The 11,207-nt window shown below is 46.4% G+C and overlaps 1 long non-coding RNA gene across 3 annotated transcripts; it reads right to left on the reverse strand.

Annotated features, from left to right (window-relative positions):
• Positions 1-1,787: 1,787 nt before the first annotated feature.
• Positions 1,788-10,508, reverse strand: LOC115498741. 3 transcript variants are annotated; one of them, XR_003963935.1, is made up of 5 exons: positions 10,308-10,508; positions 7,710-7,864; positions 6,068-6,420; positions 3,903-4,115; positions 1,788-2,480 (listed from the first exon to the last, which is right to left on the reverse strand). It is a non-coding gene; the product is annotated as an uncharacterized LOC115498741 (long non-coding RNA). The 3 variants fall into 3 exon arrangements; XR_003963936.1 differs by lacking the exon at positions 6,068-6,420 and having other exon boundaries at positions 1,788-2,100; XR_003963934.1 differs by lacking the exon at positions 6,068-6,420.
• Positions 10,509-11,207: the final 699 nt, after the last annotated feature.

An 11,207-nucleotide genomic window follows, 5' to 3' on the forward strand; every position in this document is an offset into this window, starting at 1 on the left:
TCCTTCCCTTTTTACTAAGGGGCGAGGACATATGTTTTAAAACTACGTGATGCTTTAAACATCACGGCACCTTCTTACGGTTTTTCTGATCACTTGCACCCATCTTGAGAGCATCACAGGCATTTTCTTTTGTCTTCCCAACAAGATGGTTGTTTAAAAGGGAGATCATGATGGTTATAAACAGCTTTGATTGTTACATGCATCTTAGATCATATTTATGTTCAGAAATGGAACATTCTAGTGGTCAGGGTGGAAACTTCCTGGGGAGGGGCTGATGGTGGGCAAAGAGTTTGGGTTGCAGCATAGAGTTGGAAGGGGATTCCTTTGGTCAACTGCTTCCAGACTTTTCCTTTGGTGGCCTTGGACGTGGTGGTCTCAGTCTAGTCTGGCACTTCCCTTCAAGAGACAAGCTGCCCAAGATGGCTTGGCAATGCCAACAGGTTCCCAGACTTGGGACACAGTGATGAGGAGCTCTGTCTGCTTCCATGCGATAATAAAGATCCCTAAGTTACGCTGCTTCTGAATTGGCCATCTCAAGTTTGTCTCATCCCACCTCCTTTCCTGCACAACCTGCCTATGTATCCTCACTGCCCTCCTCCAAATATATTGGTGCCATATAATGACTAAACGAATCCCGGTCTCAGCCTCATTTAGACATAGCCTGTGAGATGCACTTGCTATCAAATCACATGGGGAGATTTGCTCTGCCCCTGTGCTTCAGGTCCCAGGGGCTGCCTCCTCTTTCCCTCTTCATGCTTCCTTATCACTTCCGCTCTTCTCCATATCACTGGGCCAACATGAGCAGCATAAAGGATGATGGATTCGAGAATTGACCTTGAACAACAGGAGTGTGGACTGCGCGGGTCCACCTATACATGGATTTTTCCCATAAATATAGTACAGTGTTGTAAATGTATTTCTTCTTGATTTCCTTAATGACATTTTCTTTCCTCTACCTTACTTACTGTAAGAATACAGTATAGAATACACATAACACACAAAATACCTGAGTCGACTGTTTCTGGTGTTAAGTAAGGCTTCTGATCAAGAGTAGGCTATTAAGGGGCGCCTGGGGGGGGCTCAGTCAATTAAGCGTTTGACTTCGGCTCAGGTCATGATCTCGCGGTCCATGAGTTCAAGCCCTGCGTCGGGCTCTGTTCTGACAGCTCAGAGCCTGGAGCCTGCTTCGGATTCTGTCTCCCTCTCTCTGCCCCTCCCCTGTTCACACTCTGTCCTTCTCTCTCTCAAAAATAAACATTAAACCAAATTGAGTAAGCTATTAGTAGTTAAGTTTTGGGGGGAGCCAAAAGTTAGATGTAGATTTTTGAGTGGGAGGGGGTTTGTGCCCCTAACCCCTGCGTGATTCAAGGGTTAAGGTAGTTAGAATCCTCCAGGTTATGTTCATTCCCTGGACACTGGAAAAGTGAGTGATATGAAGTGGGGACTTCTTAAATTTCCTCTGGCCAAGTCTGGTCTCACTTTTGTGTCTTTATAGCTGTTTTCTAGAGATAGCTCTCTGCTTCTCCCTGTATTACTCTTTCAGACCCACTTCATATCCTATGTGTGCAATCTTGAGTGAACTCTATTCCTTCTCCATTCCATCCAGTTCAACCCTGTCTAGTTCAATTAATCCCAAACCAAGTGCTGTCAGCATTGGGAGCCAGCCACTGGGGCTATTTGGTCTCTGCCTTTGGGAGCTCAATTAACCATTGTAGCAATTTGTTAGTATGAATTTAACCCGTGTTAATTTAGAAAACCTGAAAGCTAGAGCAAAGCACACCAAAAAATGGAAATAAAAATCACTTTTAATCACATTCAGAGATGACACCATGCTAATTTTACTTTATACAGATGGGCATGTATATAGTACATACACGCAAATTTGGATTCTGATGTTCTAATTACACGTTCATTACACACGGCCTCGCATCATTTCCTCTTGCTTTATTCGTAAGAGTTCTGTCGGGACAAGGAGGCAGAACACATTCTTCGCTTTTTGGAGTCTCAGTTTCTCCCAGGTCCAGGGCGTGTTGTCGGTCCACACAACCACGCAAGGGAGACTAATCATCTCCTACAGCCTGGCTTGCTGGGAGAACCATCCTGTTAACCAGATAAAGGGTTAACCAGAGCAGAGTGTCAAAGGGCTCTCAAAAATGCAGCCCCTTTGCAGAGGGGCCTCAAAGCCTCTTCCCCAAGGAGGGAAGGAGCGGGCAGTTAAGAGGAGCCTTATCTGTGAGAGCGATCATCAGGAAAAGTTGTACGTTTTCTGCACTACAAAGGCGCTGCTTTCTTCTCTTCGGCTCTGACTGGAGCTCTTGAGACTGAAGAAAACTGTTGGCCACAGTTCTAAAAACTCCAGATAAAGGCTTTGATTTGTTAATTAAATTTTTACTATCTGCATTTGATATCTCAGCCAAATTGTATCCGCCGCAGGAACAACAAGAAAGTCCCTCACTTCAAAGGGGCGCCCACTCGGTGACCTGTAATTATGGAATTTACTGCGGGGTGAAGCGTTGTCTGGGGTGCACCTGCCTTCCTGGAGCCCTCCACGCGGCCCCCCAGGGACAGCCGCTCTTTCTGGCCCTGGCTCCTAGCAAAGGCACGGGGGCGGAGCCAGCACACCTGCCCGCGCTGGGCGGCGCGGGACCCTAGTGAGGAGCAGGTGTCAGCGGGGGGGGGGGGGGGGGGGGGGGGGCACCCCGCCCAAACCCGTCTCGGCCCCGCCCACAGACAGCCCCCGCCCACCCTGAAAGCCTCCTGGACGCCTTGGGGAAACATGGCTTGTTTAATGAAAAAATTGAAAGGCCGGAGCCACTCTGGCTGCTGGTCCCAGGCAGAGTCTTTTCCTTTCCTGTGAGCTTGACCAGAATCTCCCTCTGCTTGGCAGCGGCCACACCACCATCAGGCCCTTTCATTCCCTCTGTGGCGTGGATATTATTAAAGGATATTCAGAGGTCCCTATACAGGGCTGCTTCCGCAGACCTTTCCCCATTCAGCACTGGTCATTTCTTTTTTTTTAATTTTTTTTATTTAAAAAAAAATTTTTATTTTTCAACGTTTATTTATTTTTGGGACAGAGAGAGACAGAGCATGAACGGGGGAGGGGCAGAGAGAGAGGGAGACACAGAATCGGAAACAGGCTCCAGGCTCTGAGCCATCAGCCCAGAGCCCGACGCGGGGCTCGAACTCACGGACCGCGAGATCGTGACCTGGCTGAAGTCGGACGCTTAACCGACTGTGCCGCCCAGGCGCCCCCAGCATTGGTCATTTCTTACACGCATATAATCGAAACCTGCGGATTTCCTTTATAGGCGTCCCTCTCCGGTGCTTGGCATAAGCTTTGCCTTGGCCATAAGCAGAGTAGAGCCAAGTTTTGAGATACCTTAAGCAATCCTGTAGGACTTTCTAGTGGACCACTTCCAACGCAAGCTTTGGTGTTACTAGTTTTTCCTATTTTCCTTCATTTTTGTTTTTAAAATTCAACGTTGGTACCATTGTGTTAGATACAAAGTGGCCTCCAACCCATTTACGAAAGATGCAGAAGTATATGGTAAAAAGTACAACGTTCAATTAAAACTACTTGGGGTCCATACAATTTTCACACAGTGGGTTCGGATAGATTTTTTTTCCCCCCTCTCAGATGAAAGTCCTGGTTGTTTTGACTCAGGGTGGACCCAATCATGACTGTAGACTGATCTGTATAAGGGGGAATTTATGCCTACAAGAGGAAGGAAGGGGGAGAAAAGGACACTTTCTAGTGACCGTATGCTTTATCAAAGGGTGCGATCTAACCTGACATAAATAGACGTTGAGCTGTTGGCCTGAGTTTGAAAACGCAGGCTTACTGATACTCAGACTCGTTCCAAGTCATCTTATCTCTCTTACCAACGGGTGCTACTTACCAGCCTCCCTTTGTTGCCTGGGCTCTCTTCGGAGGAGGAATCTGCTTTCGTTCGCTCCTGCCGGGCTCTTTCTGAACAGCGGCATCTGAGTATCACTGGAAACGTTTCACCAAAAAAGGATCTTAATGGTGTCGGCATATTCTAAGGTAGACCTTGCCACTCTGAGAACCTTCTAGAAACCACGAACTCTTTGTTATATCCTTGTCTGGAAGCCTAAAAGAGAACACACGGCACCATGTCAGGGAACCACAGAATTTAAGAATTTATCACGAAGAAGAGAAACTAATGGCAAGATGGCAGCAGTAGTACTGGGAAAGGGTGTGTATGACATCATGGCATTCAATGTCTTATAGACCAAAGCCAATAATAATCTTTTTCGGGTCATTAAAATGGTGCTTTCACTTCTGATGTTTATTAACACTTCTACATTGCAGGCTCCGTACTGAGTAAACTCCTCCTGTATATTACTCCATTTAATCCTGACAACAACTTTGTGAGCCAGGTGATATTATAGCCAATGAACAAACAAAGGCTTGGAAAGGCCGACTTCTGACAAGGTCGCATGATGCCAAGATTTGATCCCACGTATAGTCGGTCGGTACCTTTCTCTTCCATATTACACTATTCCCTAAAATGGACAGAATAGCCTTCATGGGAAATAAGGGTGTCTTTTGGACGCAATAAAATGTCAGAGGGTTGAGTTCCTCTTTGCTGAATGCCTTCTGAAGGGTTACAGAATGTAGGAGTAGCCAAGGTCACATTTGACCCAATATTGGAGGACACGTACTATTATTTTCTAACGAATTAACTTCATAAGCCCAGGAATTTCTGCTCCTCTCCCCCAGATAATAATGTTTATAATTTGTCTGTAACCTACGAGAGCTTTCTTTTTGCCAAGGTCAAGAAATAATAGATAACTTCAGATCTAGAACAACAAAAATCAGAGAAGGACTACTTACAGGAATGAAGAGAGGAGAATACGACAGCCCCACATTCAAAAGCTCAAGAGAAAAATAAACATGTCTTTTTAAAAATGTGCATAGAGTTGAGAGGCCATAAGCTAGAGAAATGAAGATTATGCTATAACATTTAGTCTATTGGTGGTCCCCAAACATCTTCCTGTAATTATTGGAATGAAATGAAGAGTGCCTTCAAAACCACATATGGAAACAGATGTATCTGGTGTGCTTTGCATTGTGAACGTTTCTTGTGGCTCTGAGTCCAGAGGTGGGTTAACTAATTATGCCTGTTGTGAGCTAAATGTAAATATTAGAATTGTGTTCATCCAAAGCCTGTCCATACGCTCTTACACACCACCCTGCATGATTCAACAAGGATGTATGGCACGCAGGCAAGGTCAAGGACGCAGGGACTCCTGAGGTGAGGCTCTGTCTCCAAACACCTGAGAAGAGACACTTTCTCTAGAGGATTTTTACCATATGACACCACCCAGTGAAGGGGACAGCTGGCTTTTCCTGGGTCCCTTTCCCTTCCATTTGTCCCTAAAACAAATATGGACAAAACAACTCATAACTGAAAATTGTCACGTCTTTCGGCAGGGGAGGTGCTTTATGCAAACTGACCCGGCCTCCTGTATTCTTTTGCGACCACCACGAGGGGAATTGGTCACATATTCATATTATTTCTAATTTATGATCTTATGTGACACTGTGGTTTAAGAGGAATAAGAGATCAGAACTGCAGCAGAGTTAAAGTATAATCGTAGCGATTATTCCCATTATCAATTTGTGATCCCCATATTCTACTTCTCACTCAACCCTGGGGGATTGAGGAGGTCTAAGAATCATGTGATTATCTCCTGCCCCATCAGAGAAAAATCTGCTTTAACTGCTGTCATTCATGCTTCACAAAACGTCACGAAAACTTTGGGGTTATTTGTTTTTTTTTTTTAATTTTTTTTTTTCAACGTTTATTTATTTTTGGGACAGAGAGAGACAGAGCATGAACGGGGGAGGGGCAGAGAGAGAGGGAGACACAGAACCGGAAGCAGGCTCCAGGCTCCGAGCCATCAGCCCAGAGCCTGACGCGGGGCTCGAACCCACGGACCGCGAGATCGTGACCTGGCTGAAGTCGGACGCTTAACCGACTGCGCCACCCAGGCGCCCCATCTTTGGGGTTATTTGACATGAGTTCTGGTTTCTTACCGGTCTGGGGGCTCGGAGATAACAACAGACCACTCGATTAAGATTTGTATCCTCCATAAGTGCTAGAAAACAAAGTTAAAAGTCATTTGAAGTCTGTCTAGTCGTCAGCTCTTGAATGGCCAGGATGACAAATTAAGACGGATACAGATGGTCCAGGATCAATGTCAACGGGGCTGATAACCTTCATCTGCTCTCTGTGTCTCCAGGGTCTTTCATGAGGTGATCTGAATGTTCCAATAAAACGCGGCAGTGGACTGCTTCCAGATGCTGTTCTTCCCAGTTAAAGGCAAGCTGGAGGCTCTATCCTGCAGAGGATGTACCTAGCACAGGACTTCTTGACTCTCTTTTTCATTCTAGGGAACAAGTTAATGAAAACCGCATATGTGTGTTTTGACAGATCCTTGCAATTCGCATCAGTTTGGCATATGCGGACTAGAGGTGACTCAAAGCTCCTTTAACACGAGGCTTGGGGAACTCCCCATCTTCAGCCTTCGTTGCTGATGACTGTAGAAAACAATGAGCCGATTGGGCAGGAAATTCCTGGACAGACCATCTGAATGGGTCAGCGCAAATGGGAGGAACATGCAAGCTTGGTTTGCTCATAAAAAAGAGAACAGATCACAGTGGAGGCATACGTGTGGAGAAGCCAGGGCAGTGCTGATGGGAGAAGGCGTGAGGTAGCACAGCTCTGAGCTTTCAAGGGAAGGAGGATGAGAGCATTAAGGCACAGAAGGTGAGCTAAGCAAGTTGTGCCTCCCCAGCAATGACGCAGCCCAGTGTCCTGGAGAAGCCAGGTACCCCCGGCACCCTCTGCCACACGTGTCTGGGTGGGAATCCCTACCCTGCCACTTAGGTGTCATACGACCTTGGGCAAGGTCATCAATGGTCAGATTGAGTTATTTCCCTATCTGATAAACAGGGGCTGGTGGCAATGTCCACTGCATAGTGGTTATTAAGAGGATTAAATGAATTAGTACGTATATGTCCTGAGAAGACTTTCTGCTGTGTGCTTGTCGCTTTTATCTTCATTATTATTACCAGATAAGAGACTGAATCTGTTTCTCGTGAACTTTTAATATCTCCTCAGCGTGCCCTTCCGTTGATCGGAGAATCGATAGGGTAAAAGCAGAACTCTATGGCAATCTGCCAAACGCACCACCATTGTCCCATCTAGATTTGGAGGGAACGACACGAGACAGGTGCACTGCGTGTTGAGCGAATACGGGGTATGGAGTGTCTCCACCAGAGGGTCTATGTGTGGACTCTGAGAGGCCATCAGGACACAGCCTTTGGCTCTCCCTGGAGCCAGTAAGGTGAAGAGCAGGAGTTCACATCTCAACTCTAGCTGTGTAACCTGGCACTTTACCAGCCACTGCTCTAGGTTCCTCACCAGGAAAATAAGAGTAATAAATAGCGTTTCCCTCCAGGGGCACTTAGGGGGATTATGGGAGTTCATACACGTAAAACACCTAGAATAGTACTTGACATACTGTAAGCACCATATGAATGTTAAGTATCCCTATTATTATTTTTATTAACGGCAAACAGGTTCTTGGGGACATAGCCTCTGAATGCCAAGTGGGAGAGCTAGTATTCACTTATTGATCAGCCATTTAAAAATCTAACATTTAAAAGTACTTACTCCACCAGAGACTCTGCTGGGCTGTGCATACAGAAGTTAATGGGACTCGGGCCTTTGAGTAGCACTGGAGATGGGGGGAGAGGGTAGAGCTGGCTTCACCGAGGGGATGATGAGCTGGTTCTCACACAATGGCAGGTGTGTACCAGGCAGGGAGGCTGAGAGAAAAGAGGTGAAAATGATAGAGCGCATTAGGGTTTGAGGAAAAACAATTGTTTGTTAGGGCCAAAGCATGGAGTGGATGAGAAAAGGTGATGAGGATGGGGAAAGAGAAGAGCCAGCTCAGTGGAGCATCTTTTTTTTTTTTTTTTAATTTAAAAAAAATTTCTTTTTAACGTTTTTTATTTATTTTTGAGACAGAGAGAGACAGAGCATGAATGGGGGAGGGGCAGAGACAGAGGGAGACACAGAATCGGAAGCAGGCTCCAGGCTCTGAGCCATCAGCCCAGAGCCCGATGCGGGGCTCGAACTCATGGACCACGAGATCGTGACCTGAGCTGAAGTCGGACGCTTAACCGACTGCGCCACCCAGGCGCCCCCAGTGGAGCATCTTTATGCCACATAGAGGTTGACCTTGTCCTGAGGCAATGGAAAGTCATCAAGGGCATTTAGAGGAGAGACATCACATGCTCAAGGTTCTGATTTGGAGTTGGTGCCGAAAATGAGGCTGGAAGCCGGGAGAAGCAATGAGTCTAGGAGAGAAGGCAGCTTGACTGGACCAAGGCAGTTGCATCAGGGGAAGGGGGCAAATTCAAGAGATATTTACGAGAAAAGGGAGATGTGGTTTCATGAGTAAGACGAATGAGAGAGAGACAGACAGAGACAGAGAGGGAGGGAGAAATCAAAAGTAAATTTCAGGTTTATAAAGAGGGATTAGTGAGTTTGTTTGTTTATTTATTTATTTATTTATTTGTTTATGTTTTTATGTTTTTACTGTGTGGTGGCATTGGGGATAATTCAGAGGCAGTGAACTTTCAGAATGCTGAGTCTGATTAAAGTAGGCATTAACATCGGATCATCCTAGACTGGAGAACTACTTTTCAGTTCTTGAGTCTCCAGTTCTTAGGGGAGCCATTCTCCTGCCCCCATGAAGTATGCATGGCCACATGACTTCTTCAGGTTAACAACAGAATATTTTACTGCTGGCGCTCTTGTGTGTTCCTTTCCCTCCCCCTGCCATGGGAATGATGAGAGCCAAGAAGATATGGAATGTCCTAAGATTGGGCAAAACATGGGGGGCAGCTGCCGTGGACAGTCACCTAGACCTGCAGAGGACTTTGCATCAGTGAGAAATAAACTCTCGTTTTGTTGAGCCATTGAATGGGAAGGAGGGAGAAGATTTTACTGCGGACTTAGAGCTGGCCCGGAGTCACGGGGTTCTTTTTCTCTCTGTGTGGAATCAGTGGGATTTCATAAGTTTGCTGATAAAGTTATAGTATTTTAAAAATCCTCAGAGACTGAAGTTTTTACCCCTAGGAATAGCAGCCAGGTGGTAGAAAAATCTGGAACACAGCAGATTCTCAACAAACGTTCTCCCCCTCCCTTTTTTTTCCAAGTTCCAACTAATACTTATCTGTTCTGACCAGAGAGAAGTACCTTTCCTCCCTTTGCCCAGACGTAACAAGTGCTGGTTATATAGTCTTTATTTGTATGTTTCCATATATTTACTGTTTACTATCTCTGGCCTTCCATCTGGGAATATTTCCTTCTGCCGGAAGAGAGCCTCTCAGTATTTCATTTAGTGTGGGTCTACTTGCCACTTGCATACTTTGGCATTTGTTGGCATAAAAGTGTCTTTATTTAACTTTTACTCTTAAGGAACATTTTCCCCAGGTGCAGTGTGCTACTTCCTCTCGCTTTTTGTATATATCGTTCTGCCTTCCATTGTTTTTGTCAAAAATCAGACGTGAGTCTAGTTACTGCTTGTCAAAAATTATTTCGCCTTTTTTCCTCTGGCCGTTGGTCAGATTTCCTTTTTGTCTTTCTGGTGTTCTGTAGTTTTAGGGTTCATAAATAATCATTATTAAGCAATTCATCATTCTCTTACTTAAAAAATGTTTACCGAGCACATCCCCCACAGCTTGGCATCTAGCGGGGAGAAAAGACCAGACAATCGGCAAGCTTAGTGTGGAGGATCACCGCGACCCTGGGGGCAAGCCCGGGTGCTTTGGGAAGATAATGCTTCCGGGGTTGTGTTTTCGCCAAGCTCTGAAGGACCCAGTAGGGGATCAGTAGGTAATAATCAGTAAGGGATGAGCAGAAGCTAGAGAGAGAGAGAGAGAGAGAGAGAGAGAGAGAGAGAGAGAGACAGTGGTTCTGAATGTAGGGTCTGGATGCAAGGCTCCAAAAGAAGAGGGCCCGAGGGGCTTCGTGAAATTACAAGTAGGTCGGAGTGCCACACAGCAAGAGGGTGTGGGCCATGAAGAAGAGTGGCCAGGCACGAGGCTTGTTCATCAAATGCCCCCCTCTGGCTGCAGTGTCTGTTTTTAGCTTTAGACAGATGTTTACTTTCTACATGACATCTCTCCTAGGATGATTCAAACCCTCTCGAGCTCAGCTTGTCCAAGGATCTGGCTGGTATTTCCCCAACCTCAACCTCACCTGGAATGCCAGCCATGTTGGTTCAGTTGCGTGCAATGGAGGAGAGGGCATCGTTCTCCGTGTGGCCCGGTGGCCCCGTGTGATTTTGGCTCTCCTCATCGCTGTGGTCTTAGCTCACACCGAACATCGTCTTGTCCTCTCCACTCCAGCTGTGGGGGCCTTGTTTTCAGTTTCTCAAGCACATGCTCCCTCCTAATCAGATAGATCTTATAATTGGTGTTCCCGCTGCTTTCTGGAAAGCTCCTCCCTCCACCTCATCACTTCCTTGGGGAAGCCATGCAGCACCCCCCTGACCCCCATTACTCATTCTCATTCTGTATCACATTTCCTGTCACAGTGCACGCACAGCTTGGGATTGGGCGTTGACGGGTGTGGCTCTGTGTGTGGTGCTGAATCCCCCGCTAGCCGAGTTTCAGGAGGGCAGAGACCACATGTGCCCTGTTTATTCTCAGGACCTGGCACGGAGAACCTACTCGATAAATCCTTGTTGAATGAGTGCCCCGTAGCTCTATTAAGGAGTCTGCGTGTTATCTGTAGGGCATGGAGGAACCACCAGTGTTGCAAAAGGGAGGATGATTTCATGAGAGGTTTTGCACTGGGAAACCCACTTTTGACTACCCAGTGGACCAAGCATTGGATTGGGCCAAACCGAAAGGGAAAGAGCCTTAAGGGTTGTGATACGGGTACCTGTCTGAGAGACAGTAGCAGTGGCTGTAGAGAGGAGGCTGGCAGGTGTGAGAAGTCCTAGCAAGCCCCACATGATGAGATCTGGGGACTGAATGGAGGGGACAGGATGATAGCTGGATCTCTGGCTTGAATCCATGGACCAATGGCGGTTCCATTTATAAAACAGAGAGCAAAGGGCAGAAGGAAGAGGAGTAGGAAAGGAATGGCTTATTG

The sequence above is a fragment of the Lynx canadensis genome, chromosome D3, assembly GCF_007474595.2.
Source record: "Lynx canadensis isolate LIC74 chromosome D3, mLynCan4.pri.v2, whole genome shotgun sequence".
NCBI classification, from domain to species: domain Eukaryota; kingdom Metazoa; phylum Chordata; class Mammalia; order Carnivora; family Felidae; genus Lynx; species Lynx canadensis.